Genomic DNA, 14,405 nt, shown 5'->3' with positions numbered 1-14,405 from the left:
TTAACTGTAGCATTTGCACTTCTTCCCCTGTAACAATCAGATTACCAACAAACTGAAATCTTAAAGACAGCTGAGAGTAAATTCTGTAATTTTTAAAAATTGATGATGCATTGGCATCTTTCCATCCTGCAATAGGTGACTATTGGGGGTCTCTTCTAGCAAAGCAAGCTTAGACTTAGTTACCTCAATCTGATACCAAATCGTTTTAAGGATTTGGGATCCTGTTAGGTAGGTGACTGGTTATTATTCCGCATTTTCTCTTGCTGCTGGTGTACAACTGAATTACAGCAAAGAAATAGTGAAGTCTAAGCTGTTTAACAGCCCAGTAATAAGAATCTAGCTTTTTCCAGTTGCCTTGAGTAGAAGTAAACCCTTCATCTCAATTGGGTTATGAATTTGACTGTTAGGTATTAGAAATAAAATAAACCAGTTGCTGCAATGTTTATATCTGTCAGTCACACTATTAATAATTTGAATGACTACCTACATTTGCAAATAACAATGGTGTCATTCCTGCTAAGGGTCAGTGGGAGTTTTGCTGCTAACGTGACACAGGAGTAAGGATTCAGTTTTTACCTCTCAGGCACTGACATGAAACATGCTCCTTATAAGGATGGTATTCTTCTGGCCACTGATATGTCACAGGATGTTATTTTCATAGAGCTGGTAGTAGCAAGTGTTAACGTAAATCCCATAATTGACAGGTTAGTGGTTTGTGGAGGCAGTGACTTCCCCGGAGGGGATTTCTTGATTAATTGTGATGGCAGATTTAAGGCAGACTGGTTGCCAGTGGGAGGCAGCTGATTACACAGTGTCTAATTACAGACTTTCCACTTTCCAGGGCAATGTAGTGTCATGCGTAAACCTGCCAAAATTCTTTCAAGACAGGAAATGCAGGGGAAGCTAGGCTGACCAAAAAGAAAGACACTGCTAGCAAGGCAAATCTTTGATGGATCATGTATAAACAAGAAGCAGGGACAGTGGGAGACAGTGAGCTCATTGACGACATTGGGAGGCAGTCCGTGCAGTTGGGGTAGAACCAAAAATACCAAAGGTCAAAATCTAAGATATACTTCAGCTATGGGTAAGTCCCTTTCTCTCCCTAATTCAGATTGATTTCTGCACCTGAAAAACAGGAATATGGGGCAATTCTCAAATGCTGTTAACATAAAAAATACATGCCAATGCTCATACTGTATAGTACAAAAAAATGGGATCTGCAACAAATTGTCAGTGTGGTGTGTTCCTGTCTATTGCTGCAGTTGGTCAGCCTGACCCTACAGAAGACTTGATTCCATTTCCTTATCTGCCATATTTTCCATTTTCCCTCCCCACAGCCAATCAGCTCCTTGGTCAATCCTCATTGGGTTCTTTTGGAGTTCTTCCTACTCTGGTTTTATTTCATTTCAAAACTGCAATGCTACAATCCTTGTTGTTGCCCCAATCCTCCTGATAACCCCCTCTTGTGCATGTGTAAGCCATGGCATCTCACCTGAGCATCAGAAATTAGACAAAATGACTCTATTGCATGCCAAAGTGCAAACAGCCTTCTGGGTTATAACTGATATATCCTGTGTAATTTGTAGACTTAATGGGTCTCCTTCATTGAGAAGGGCAGCTGAAGGATATATTGTTCCATCATGACTGATCTTCCTCTATATCTACAGTTCACAAACAGCCACAGGGATATGTGAGAGGGAACACTCTCAATTCAAAATAGGTGATGGTAAGGTCCAATGCTCTGCCTTGTGAACTGAGGGTTTACCTAGGAACATGCCCCCCAAGATTCTCTATAATGTACAGGGTCTCTGTTGTAGAAGTTTCTCGGCAGTTTCTTGGCAGATGCTGATATGGAAGTTGTTGCATGGTGGTAAAAAATAAAATAAAAAACCCACTATGCTATGCAATTCCATGTCAGCCGTCAGCACTGCCAGATGTTTATTACCATTGCAGGTCAATGATCAAACATTGCAAATTACATATCAGATATCAAAACCAAACATCATTTGGCTGAAACACAGACAGCAATAAAACTCTACGAATATTAGGAAACTATTCCAACATTTGCTGTTGTTATCACTGAATAATTTACATCATGAAACTTTAATTAAAGTACATGATGTTCCCAGGTGATTTCCCTCCAGAGAGAAATACTTTGAGAATATTCAGCATCAAAATCCACAGAAGAGAATTTTGAGGACAATTGTTGTTTTATTTCAGCTGCAAATGTTTCACAGGTAACTTGGATTCTTGTAATCAGCTTAAGCCCGGCTCATTGTATGCCAAGGCAATGTGCCCCCCCCCACCCCATTTTCCACAGCAATAAACCAGACAGAACACAGTGCTTTTGGATCAAATAAGGCCACAACTTTACTGATTGCAGATGTTAGAGGTTTGGCATAGGCATTGGTTACAGCCATTGACTTGAAGCCTGCCTTCCGGAAGTATACCCAAGGTCAATCCAACAGCGGGGGAGTCCTATGACTTATATCAAGTAGGAGTACCCCATGGGATGACTGTCTTGATGAGTGCTGTGGCCCTAGCCCCCATCTAGGACAAAAGCAACTCCTCACATATCTCTTTAGTGAAATATCCTTTTCTCAGAGGGACAGGCAGAGCCACAACCTCTCCTCCAGCCAAGACTAAGGCTTACCCAATACCTAAACCACCAAAGTTGTGATGACTGCTGTGAGGTAGGAAAAAAAACAACACTGGACTGGAGCAAATTTGCTGGATCAATTTCTGTCCAGCCCCGAATATGGTGACCAATGAAGTCTACAGCAAGGCCAAGCAAGCATACCATAATTAAAGCTGAAAACATAGGCAGGGCCCAGGGCTGTCCGACTTGCAAGCCCAAGGAGTGGAATCAAGGGAAGCCTGAATGCTCCATTGGGCCCGCTTCTGAGGAGAGCCTGTCTCCAGGCCCACCCACGACTGGGCAATTTGCAGGCAGGCCTGAATCCAATGCCCTGGCCATTGACGCAAGTTGTTAGGTCCAACGTTCAGTGCCAGCACCAGAAGTGAACTATGGCGGCTGCGCCAGGCTGCAACACTGCCTGCCCCCTATGTGGTAAGTGGACTTGCTACAAATGTACTCTGTTGATGCTTTGACTACTTGGCCAATGCCAGACAATAATTGACCAAATATTTCTTTGCTGGTTGAGTTTACGAATAACTGGCCCATCCTAATGCAGTCGGGGATTGTTACACTCCTAGATCAAGAGAGAATGGAGTTGATATAAAGTATGTTTTGATGGTGTGAATCACATTTAAGTAATTTGCAAAATATGCTTTGCTCATACGGAGCAACCAAAGCTTTTCTCTGACCTTCCGTCCGCACACCTGTGGGGTTCTCCAGGATCACTATCTGCTGGGATGTACAACACATCCTCTCTCCCTGTTCCTCTCTCTTCCCGTTAGCAGGTGATTTACGTGACCCCCATTGGCTTCTGTCAGTTACCTTTGATTTGTGAACAAGCTGGAATGAGCCCAGGGCTGGTGGGATCGCATGGTGACAGAGGGATGTTTGAAAGAAAGGTTACATGCAGCCTTCCACTCCTGTGAAAGCCAAACATGCCATTTTTCATAGCTGTAGCTCTGTGATTTCACCTTGCTCACTCGTTTGGCAGGAAGCACAGCTACCGCCTGATGACAGTTCTGAAACAGAAGCAATTGAAAGGGCTTCTTTATTATCTGGAGGTCAAAATAATCAGAAAGTGGAAGAGAAGCAGACAGTGTGACATACAGAATGAACCAGGGTTGCCAGACCCTTATTTTAAATTGAGGGTGAAGGGGAAAGAAAATTAAAGAAACTACCCTAATGACAGTAATAGTCCTATGTCAACAGAAAAGTGCACTTTTCTTATTAGTGGAGAAGGAGAATCCAGTGGTTTCTTTCAATGGGCTTAACTTTTACCTGAGATCGATTTGCCTCTTGACCTCAGAGTTCAGCAGTAGTCAAAGTAGAATTTGTTCAGTGTGTATCTCTTTAGAAATGAAACCTTATTTTTAACCATCTATAAAGCATGGAATGCAGTAGGGTAAATGATTGAGCGCAGTCCCATTGAGTTCAAGTAGACTTGCTCTCAGGTATAGGATTGGAGCCTTAAAATAGTTTCTATAGGTCAATCCTATGCATGTTTGCTCAAAGGTAAGAAATTCTGACTTCAATTGCACTTACTCCTAAGTAAGCAAGTATAGGACAACAGCCTAAGGCTGTAAATCTAGATGCACTTAGATGCACCCGTGGTGAGACTTCCTAATATATACATATATATGCATAGAACTGTAACCTTGCAAGTCTTGACTTCATATTCTTAAAGATATGCACTTATTTATTTAGCCTTTCACCCACCTTGTCCCCCAAGGTCAATGTGGATTGAACATCAGAAAAACCAGATACACAAGGATGTGATGATTGCTAAAAGTCACCTGCTGTAAGATGCCTGCCCAACTTCTTCTGAAATATTTCAAGGGAATTTCAAGTTATTTGCTTTTAATTAGGTCAAGTGTATCTGTGCAGTATGATTAATTGCCTTAAAGGTAAAGGTAAAGGGACCCCTGACCGTTAGGTCCAGTCACGGATGACTCTGGGGTTGCGGTGCTCATCTCGCTTTATTGGCCGAGGGAGCCAGCGTACAGCTTCTGGGTCATGTGGCCAGCATGACTAAGCCGCTTCTGGCAAACCAGAGCAGCACACGGAAACACTGTTTACCTTCCCACTGGAGCAATACCTATTTATCTACTTGCACTTTGACGTGCTTTCGAACTGCTAGGTTGGCAGGAGCAGGGACTGAGCAACAGGAGCTCACCCCGTCATGGGGATTCGAACCGCTGACCTTCTGATCAGCAAGCCCTAGGCTCTGCGCTTTAGACCATAGTGTCACCCACGTCCCAATATACTTCATAATCCACTCCTATACAACAATCCTATCCATAATTGTGCTCCTACCAAGAAAAGCACTCCCTGACCCCAAAGAGACATCAGCATACTCAGGCAGCAATAGGTCCAGATAGTTTTCTCTCTCGAGGTTGAAAGTAGACCAGGCTTACAAAATTTTTCTACTCCCATGCTCTTAAAATATATGCTACAAATTGATAGCTATTTATCAATGGACAATACAATTTGGAACTCATGATGATAGTACAAAGTAAAGACTTTCCTATCCCAAATTTAAGCTCTGCATTCAAACTAGTTATTCCCAATGCAAAATCTTTTTACAAATTCATTTCAACAAACTGATTCTATCTATGAGACATTTTCAAATGTAACTTCTGTAAGTCTTCAACAAAGTTTAGTTTCGCTTTTACACTAGGTATCCTGTTTTCCAACAAACCATGGTTAGTTATACAAGCTTGCTTTCTCACCTAATGGCTTGAACTCTAGCAATTCATAATAGTTTAGTATTCTGTGCAAAGATGGCTAATGCTAAATTTTACAAGTTCATGCAACTCAGCATATGTGCTATCTGTTAGCAGTGCCTGAATGTCCAACCTGGTGGTCTGACATTAATGGAGCTCTGACATGCCAGTACCATCCTAATCTCTTCAATCATATTGATCCGCTGAAGAGCTGAATCGAGTTTGAGTGCTTCTTATTCATGTTGTTTTTGTAGCTGCAGTTTGTAGTTTGGGTGATGGGCCAAAAGATGACAAGTCTTTTACTCCACTTGAAATGGCTAGTGAAAACATTTTTTAAAAATAAAAAAAATCAATTATTGCTTCTGCAAGGTTTACACGCCACTGAAAAGTTTTGTAACTCAGCCAAAATGATCAGTTTTTCAACAGGACCAGCCCTTACAAGTATCAGATATGTCTGAACAAAGCTCTGCTCTATTCTGCCTTGCAGTCACAAATGGCTGACGATATCCCTGTTGAATGATGTTGTTGAGTGATGGAAAACATACAAGTAGTACTCAGGACAAATGTCAGAATGGTACTTTGTACCCTAAAGATCTATTGCAGACTTGTGCAATCAGGAAACACTGGAAAAAGGCAGGCACTCAATAGCTGCAAGGCTGGAGAAAATAGACTCTGAAGACACTTCCCAATCACCTAGCTTGATGCCTCATCACCCAGGCTCCTCTTCCCCAACGTCCATTGAGGCAACAGTATTCAGGGAACATGGGCTTTCTCTGCACTAAAAAAGAAGAGAGCTATTGGGCTGTTTTCCCACTTGAATAGGGCACCATTATGATCTCAATGGAGTCAGAGGGAAGTGGAGAGATAGACATTTGTGAGCACCCAGAGGCATTTGAATGATGAAAGGAGGGTTACACAAGTCAGGCATTCAGTGGGGAAGGACTATTGATAGTAGCAAAGCACATGCCTTCAAAGAATCATAGAACTGTAGAGTTGGAAGGCACCCCAACGATCATCTAGTCCAAACCCCTGCAATGCAGGAATCTCAACTGAAACATACATGACAGATGGCCATCCAACTTCTGATTAAAAACTTCCAAAAATGGAGAGTCCACCACCTTCTGAGGGAGTCCATTCCACTGTCAAACAGTTCTTACTGTAAAAAAAAAGTTATTCCTGATGTTTAGTTGGAATCACCTTTCTTATAACTTGAAGGCTCGGTCCAGTATACCTGAACGAGCGTCTCCACCCCCAACGTTCTGCCCGGACACTGAGGTCTACCTCCAAGGGCCTTCTGGCATTTCCCTCGCTGCGAGAAGCTAAATTACAGGGAACAAGGCAGAGGGCCTTCTTGGTAGTGGCTCCCGCCCTGTGGAACACCCTCCTACCAGATGTCAAAGAGAAAAACAAGTACCAGACTTTTAGAAGACATCTGAAGGCAGCCCTGTTTAGGGAAGCTTTTAATGTTTAATAGACTATTGTATTTTAATATTCTGTTGGAAGCCGCCCAGAGTGACTGGGGAATAAATAATAAATTATATTATTATTATTATCATTATTAGTTCATGTCCTGCCCTCCAGAGCAGGAGAAAACAAGCTTTTCCTTCTTCCATGTGACACCTGTTGAGATCTTTGAAGATTGCAAAAGAGCAGACATCTGCTACACCAGGGATCTGATGGTTTGCCCAAGGAGGGTTGCCTATTCAAGGTGAGCATCAAGAGATGCTGTTTCCTAACTCTCTTCGTGGTAGCAAATACACCAGAGCTGAGTTAGGGGAGAGATTGCCTTTGGCTAGTTGACTGCAAATCAAACACATACGTCAACAAGGCTGTGGCCCACAACTGAACCCATTTGCAGTGCCTTGTGTTTTCATTCCAGGGGTGTGGGGGAGGGAAGGCGGAAGCAATCATGTTTTAGGTTGGAACAAATTAATACAAGCAACGCTGGGCACATGTGACACAGTGATCATGGAAACGCTGGCACAGCTCTAAGTATAAAAGAACCATCTGACCATGCTTTAAAAACCACAGTACACTGTAACTCATTATCAAAGAGCTGATATACAAACAATGGATCAAAGTCTCCCAGCATTCCCATGCTATGGGTAGGAAAGCCCGGCTTTCTTCCATTTCAGATGAACTCAAGATGAAAATGCTGCAGTGAATGAGACCTTTTCCACTGATGAGAGAGAAGGAGAGCAATAACTTAAGAAGCCTCTACTGATGTTAAGCTCTCAGGTGTTGCCTTCAGGCAATTTTTGTGTGTTGTTGATTATTAATCTTTGTAGCTTAATCACTATAAACACGGATGATAATTATCTTAAAAGGGAAAATGCTTTCTTTGTTGTCTTCAGCACAACATTAGGTGTGTGGTTTTTTTTACTCTTCCCTTAGAGTGTAAACCACACTATCTAAACTCTCTCCGAAGTAAGAAATATAATCCTCTAAAGCGGAGCAAAAGTATTTTAGCCAGGAGGTGGTTGTCAAAGCTGTGGCAGTTGGTAAAGTGCTCTGCTCCTGCAGGAAAGCCTTTCGCTTGAACCTTTTGGAAATCTTTTCTTTTTGTGATTCTGTATTTTAATTGTGCACACATAAACAGCTTCAGCTCTGCTCTCGTCATGGGCAACAAGTCATGTCCCAGAATGGCTTCTGCACCAAAAGGCACATTCAGCCGGTTCAATGAAAACCATGTGGTCTCTGCAATGAAGGTGGGAACAAGTGGAACCTGCAATGAAACGTTGTAGTGTGGAGTGCTGCCCTTCACGGTTCCAGCCAGGCAGCTATGCCCCTTTCCAGGATACTCCATTCCATTCCCATTCCCACCCACTGTTTTACATTTCCCATTTCCTCCTACTCAGCAGTAAGTCAGCATTCCATATCCACCAAGCTCAGTCTCACTAGCCTGCTCTGTGATCCACCTTATTTTTTGTGTGTGTGACAGGGGGACATCTGCCATTATATTTCTGGTGGGATCTGATTAGACAATCCTCACTTTCAATTCTATGAATACATTAAGAAAATAATATTTTTAGAAGTGCTAGACTTCCAGTTTTGGTAAACATCCCAAAGATGAAAAAGCTATAGGTGAAGAAGTTAATACAGATCCTTTGGTGCCTTTGAAAGTCAGGCCAAAAGTAATTTGCCTAAAGCTATGCCGATTGCCCCAGGAATTATTCAAGCTCTCTTGACTGTAATTTAAGGCTGATTTATGTGGTACATTTTTGTGGCCAAACCTCACATGCACCGGATTGTGTGTGTGTTTGTCTTTCCTAATCAGCAGCTCCTCTGCTGACTTGAGAGTCTCCACATTCAAAAGGCTTTCAAGCTTTAAAAGCTGTCTTGAGATTCATGCAACAGTTTTGCTGTGGAATCAAAATTGATCCAAAAAGCTCCAACATGCCATATGTAGCCCTCTTTCCAGTATGTCTGAGCGATAGACAAGAAATCAGGTTTTGTAGGTGATTTGTCTGCCTCTTAAAATGTCATGTGCATTGTCGTGCAAGATCATAGATCTTTGGTGATCGGTTCTCTGATACTTTGCCTTCTAAAATTATTCAAAGGCATGCTCAGATGTGCCTAATTTCAGTGATGAGATCCTGCTTGGGGAAGCACATTTACTGAATTTGGGATTTACATTCAATAGCATGCACTGACTCCCCCACGCCTGACCACGCCTGACCACCATTCCATTTGTTGCTGGGCAATCTGCCAAGTGGAGCTCCATTTTAAGGCTTGAGTAGCTAAGCAGCTTTCCTTCACACGGAGCTGAATTGACAGGTTTGCTCCTGGATTAATCACACACATAGTTCTTTTGAGACAAAATTGCATGTGACAATATTAAACCCTGGTCACCTTTGATGTAAAGATCAGACAATGAACCCATGAATGGCAAGGTTACACCACCATGCTATTCACCAGCAATTCTTTTTTTACTACAGACTGAGATCAGAAATGCCAGTTTCTGAACCAATTATGAGTTGCTGGCTTAGGAGAACTTCCTATCAAAGCCAAATGTGGGCTATACTTCATAGTCTATATTCACAACTGTAACCAATATCTTCCAGAATTAGATAAAGGTTTATAAAAGTGGAATCTTAACATTTTGTGGACAGACACTAAGAGCACATGGATCTATTAGAACAAAGGAAGGCAGAGGTGCCAGTTTCTCAAGATGATAGGGGAGCCCAACGCAATGTCCTGACTTTGCACATGCAACATCATGAGGAGCCAGGGGGCGGAGCCAAATGCCCTCTGAACATTAACATTGGGAGCCCCCAAAGTGCCTTGGCCCCCCAGGAGCTGGCTCCTATGGAGGAAGGCTTGAGACTACTGTTCAAAATATTGGGAGGAGTTCAACATTGCACCAAGATGATCATTCCACGAGGGCAAACACTTTGGCTTGCCTGATGGAATGATCCCCTATGATGTTGTTGTTGTTGTTGAACTTTGTTAGTTACTTTATCTTGCTCAGGGCAACTGAAAGTGACTTACAACCAACCAAACAGATAATAAACCCCACATAGATACACTAAAACCAAGAGAAGGGCCTACTGCATGAGGGAAATGTTTTTCAGTTGGATGACCACAATCCCTCATGGGTGGTGGCAGGTGTTCTAGGCACCACAGATGAGTGGCAGGAAGGGGCAGGGGCAGAACTGGGTGGAGCAATGGTTGTGACAGCAGACTACATTCCAGCCATGTGGAAGTCAAATGCTCTCTCTCTCTCTCTCTCACACACACACACACCATCCAGGTGATCAAGAGGCATTGTCACATCACAAGGGCATTCCAACCAGGGTAAACATTTGAGCAGGGCTGGTGAAGGGTTTGGTCTGTGAAGGGTTTCATGGGCTAAACATTGAGGGCTGGAGGATTGTGTTCTGTCCTTCTCCCACCCCAGGCTAAGAACCCTCATCCCTGAACTATAGGATAGGCTTTTATCCTAAATAAACAGCTCCTGTTGGGGCATGCTCACCGATAATGTGCTACGGGTTGCAATCCCAGTGAGCACAATGAATAGTGATCAGGTTATACTTGGGACTTCCTTCCCTATATTGCTCCTCCTTCCCTACATTGCAATTGATATGCTTTTTTGCTAATTGCCCACTGCTTTATTAACCTTGGGTTGTTGTTGGGTTTCTTTTATGAATTCCCAAGTCCTAAACACTTGCCGTAAGTGCTGGAGACGAACTGAATTCAACAGTGTGCTTCTTAATAATGCAGCCTTGATAGGCCATGTAACAGCAGATGGCACTAACGCACTAATAATAAACACTCCACAAAACAGCACCATATTTACACCACATCTACCAACCCATACTTTTCAGCGAGCATTTTAAAACACATTTTTCTATAGATCAAAGAAGGCTGCAATATACCAGGTCAAGCTATTTGCACAGTCTGCTTAGCCCGCTATATTGTCTGCTTCTCTCATAGGGCAGCAGCTCTTCAAGGTCTTAAGGCAGACATCTTTCAAATCACCTGCCACCAGATCCTTTTAACTGGAGATGCCACAGGTTAAATCTGGGGGTTTTTTTAAGTGGTCCTCTACCACTAAACTATGGCCCTCTCCCCTTTCATTTTTATTTAGCAGTCAGTCTGAACTTTACCTATTTATTCCTCCTTTTACTAGCAATGGCAATGGATTTATTTTCTGAATGGTTCAACATTTCCTAAGTAGCTACTGAATTTTCAAATCTGTGTTGAACTTTGTGGGTGTGGTGAGTTTTGTTTTTTCCTGTATCTATGTAGGTTTTGATTTTCTGGTTTTATGCATTTACAGTGGTACCTCGGGTTAAGAACTTAATTCGTTCCGGAGGTCTGTTCTTAACTTGAAACTGTTCTTAACCTGAGGCACCACTTTAGCTAATCGCCGTGCAATTTCTGTTTTCATCCTGAAGCAAAGTTCTTAACCTGAGGTACTATTTCTGGGTTAGCGGAGTCTGTAACCTGAAGCATCTGTAACCCAAGGTACCACTGTATTTTATATTGGAAGCTGTCCAGAGAACTTTACATGATGGGACGGTATACAAATGCCACGATACATACATACATACATACATACATACATACAAAAAAACCCACAGTGTCAACATTTCACATGACTTGCACCAGAATTGTACTTTTAAAATTTAATCAGGAATCTTTTTAGATAAAGGTTGTTCTCCTTTTAAATAAAGGCTGAGTAATGATCTGCACAGGCTACTCTGGCTATATTTTTATAACTATTGCTCATATAGGATTTGATCCCACAGAATTATGTGTACTCAACTCATTTCCTAGAAATATGTGCTTTCTGCAAGATCTCGCTCATGCCCGTGATTAACACTCTGGTTGGCAACTGGTTCAAAAAAGGATTAAAATACTGACATTGGGATGGGCTGCAGTGAAATGTTACAATGAATTCTTCGCATGTACCCTGCCAAGTTTGAGCTGTGTGACATTTCTAGTGAAAGGCATTTGAGATAGCAGGGCAGGAACTTTGAAAGGAACTGGCCTACTTTTGGGTCACTCCTTACAATGGAAGGATGTAACCCCAAAAAGAGCATGACCAAAAACTATCTTAAAAGCAGAAGTGCTGTTGTTGTTTTTTACCCATGCTCTGATATTTTCTTGTGATCCTGCATTTCTTAAGTGTCTAATGCTTTCATAATCTTTCTCTCTTCCTCAGCAGCCAACTGAATCAGTTTTTAAAGGAACATCTATTTGAGATTCATATGAGATATACTCATCTGATTTGATCACAGTTGTTTATATTATCACTGCTGTTGACAAGAGGTTTAACGGCCGAATTAACCTATAGATTAAAAACAGGAAGCGGTTTAAAATGACAAACTGATTCCCCCCTCCCCCCAAAAAAAATCATGGGTGTATAGTCATGGGAAAAAGAAAGTGCACCCTCTTTGAATTTTGCGGTTCTGCATGTCAGGACATAATAGCAATCATTTGTTCCTTAGCAGGTCTTAAAATTAGGTAAATACAACCTCAGATGAACAACAACACATGACATATTACACCATGTCATGATTTCATTAACAGAAATAAAGTGAAGATGCAGAAATCATGTGTGAAAAATTAAGTACACCCTTATTGTTTCCATAGGAATCAAGAGGCTAAGTAGTAGACAAGGGCTGCTAATCAAATGCCCTTGCTTAATTGATCATCTGCAAGTGTGCCCACCTCTATAAAAGCCAAAGTTATGGGTGTGTTTTTTCTGGTCTGGAGCATTCAGATGTGCTTTAACACAATGCCAAAGAGGAAAGATGACACAATGCTCTTAGAGAAGCAAGTGCTGCTGTTCATGAAACTGGGAAGGGTTTTAAGGCCATTTCCAACTAATTTTATGTCCACCATTCTACAGTGAGAAAGATTATTCAAAAGTGGAAAACATTCAAGACAGTTGTCAGTCTTCTCAGGAGTGGACCTCCCAGCAAATTCACCCCAAGGTCAGACCATGCAATTCTCAGAGAAACTGCAAAGAACAACAACCAAGACTTACGTCTCAGGCTCTACAAGCCTCACTTAGCATGTTAAATGTTAAAGTTGATGACAGTACAATTAGAAAAAGACTGAACAAGTATGGTTTGTTTGGAATGTTTGTCAAGAGAAAGCCTTGTCTCTCTAAAAAGAACATGGCAGCACAGCTTTGGTTTGCAGTTGCATCTGAACAAACCACAAGACTTCTGGAACAATGTCCTTTGGACAGATGAGACAAAGTGGAGGTGTCTGGCAATAATGCACTGTACCACGTTTAGCAAAAATCAAACACAGCATATCAGCACAAGCACCTAACACCAACTGTCAAGCACAGTGGTGGAAGGGTGATTTGAGTTTGTTTTGCAGCCACAGGAACTGGGAACCTGGCAGTCACTGAATTGACCATGAACTCTTCTGTGATAAAGTCTTCTGCAGTCAAATGTGTGGCCATCTGCCCGACAGCTGTAGCTTGGCTGAAATTGGGTCATGCAACAGGACAAGGATCCCAAGCACACCAGTGAATCTACAACAGAATGGCTGAAAAAGAACAGAACCAGTCAATATCCAGACCTCAACCCAATTGAAATGTTGTGCGGGACCTTAAGAAAGCTGTGTAAACAAATGCCAGCAAACCTCAATGAACTGAAGCAACGTTGTAAAGAAGAGTGGGCCAAAATTCCTCCACAACAATGTGAGAGATGGATAAAGTCCTACAGAAAACAATTACTTTGTGCTATTGCTTCTAAAGGTGGTTCTACAAGCTTTTGAACCATAAGGTGTACTTAGATTTTCACAAATGGGTTTTCCATTTTGGCTTTATTTCTGTTAAATGAATCATGACACAGAGTAATATGTCATGGGTTGTTGTTTATCTGAGGTTTTATTTACCTGCTACAGAACAGATGGTTGTTATTATGTCTTCATATGTAAAACTACAGAATTCAAAGAGTGTGCACTTTCTTTTTCCCGTGACTGTAAGTCAGAAGAAACTGATTTTACTTATGCTCCCCAGTTATGTTAACATTTTCTTTTGATATCAGTGGAAATGGGACAAACCCAACTCTGCCTGGATTATGTGCCATGTCACCTATTGCCTGAGATTTTGGAAATATGGTCCAGGCATTATAAAATCTATTAACATGCATAGCACCCAAGATAAATTTAAAGCTTATCTTGCACCACTGTCAAACATGGAACTGGTGCTTGATTTGCTGGATGTGTTTCTGGAGTAGACTAGCTGACCATATTGGAAAATCTTGGACCATTCTTATTTATTAATTTCAGAATATTTATAGCCCATCCTTCCTCTAGATCAGAGCACTGGATGACTCTTTCACCCTAACCTAATACACAGGGCTGTTGTGAGGATAAAGCTGGGGGCATTCTATATGTCACTCCGTAAGAAGGGTGGCATAAAATGTGGAAATTAGGGTTTCCCAGTGGGATATTTAGAGCACAGTAAAAATAAAATAAAATTGCTTAATTTTACCGATAGATGTAAATGGAATCAAGAATAGAATGGAGTGTGTGTGTGTGTGTGTGTGTGTGTGTAAGTAATAATGCAAAGC

At 41.8% G+C, this 14,405-nt stretch overlaps 1 long non-coding RNA gene across 1 annotated transcript in view; it reads left to right on the top strand.

The window, feature by feature from the left end:
• The first annotated feature begins 933 nt into the window (after positions 1-933).
• The window catches only part of LOC144328863 (uncharacterized), a 50,509-nt gene continuing 37,037 nt past the window's right edge, over positions 934-14,405 (top strand). Inside the window, exon 1 of the long non-coding RNA XR_013394171.1 lies at positions 934-1,084. This is a non-coding gene — a long non-coding RNA (uncharacterized LOC144328863). The remainder of the gene's footprint in view (positions 1,085-14,405) is intronic.

The sequence above is a fragment of the Podarcis muralis genome, chromosome 9, assembly GCF_964188315.1.
Source record: "Podarcis muralis chromosome 9, rPodMur119.hap1.1, whole genome shotgun sequence".
In the NCBI taxonomy this organism is placed as follows: domain Eukaryota; kingdom Metazoa; phylum Chordata; class Lepidosauria; order Squamata; family Lacertidae; genus Podarcis; species Podarcis muralis.
Note: the sequence above shows the minus strand (reverse complement) of the source record. Positions and strands in the feature narration are given on the sequence as shown.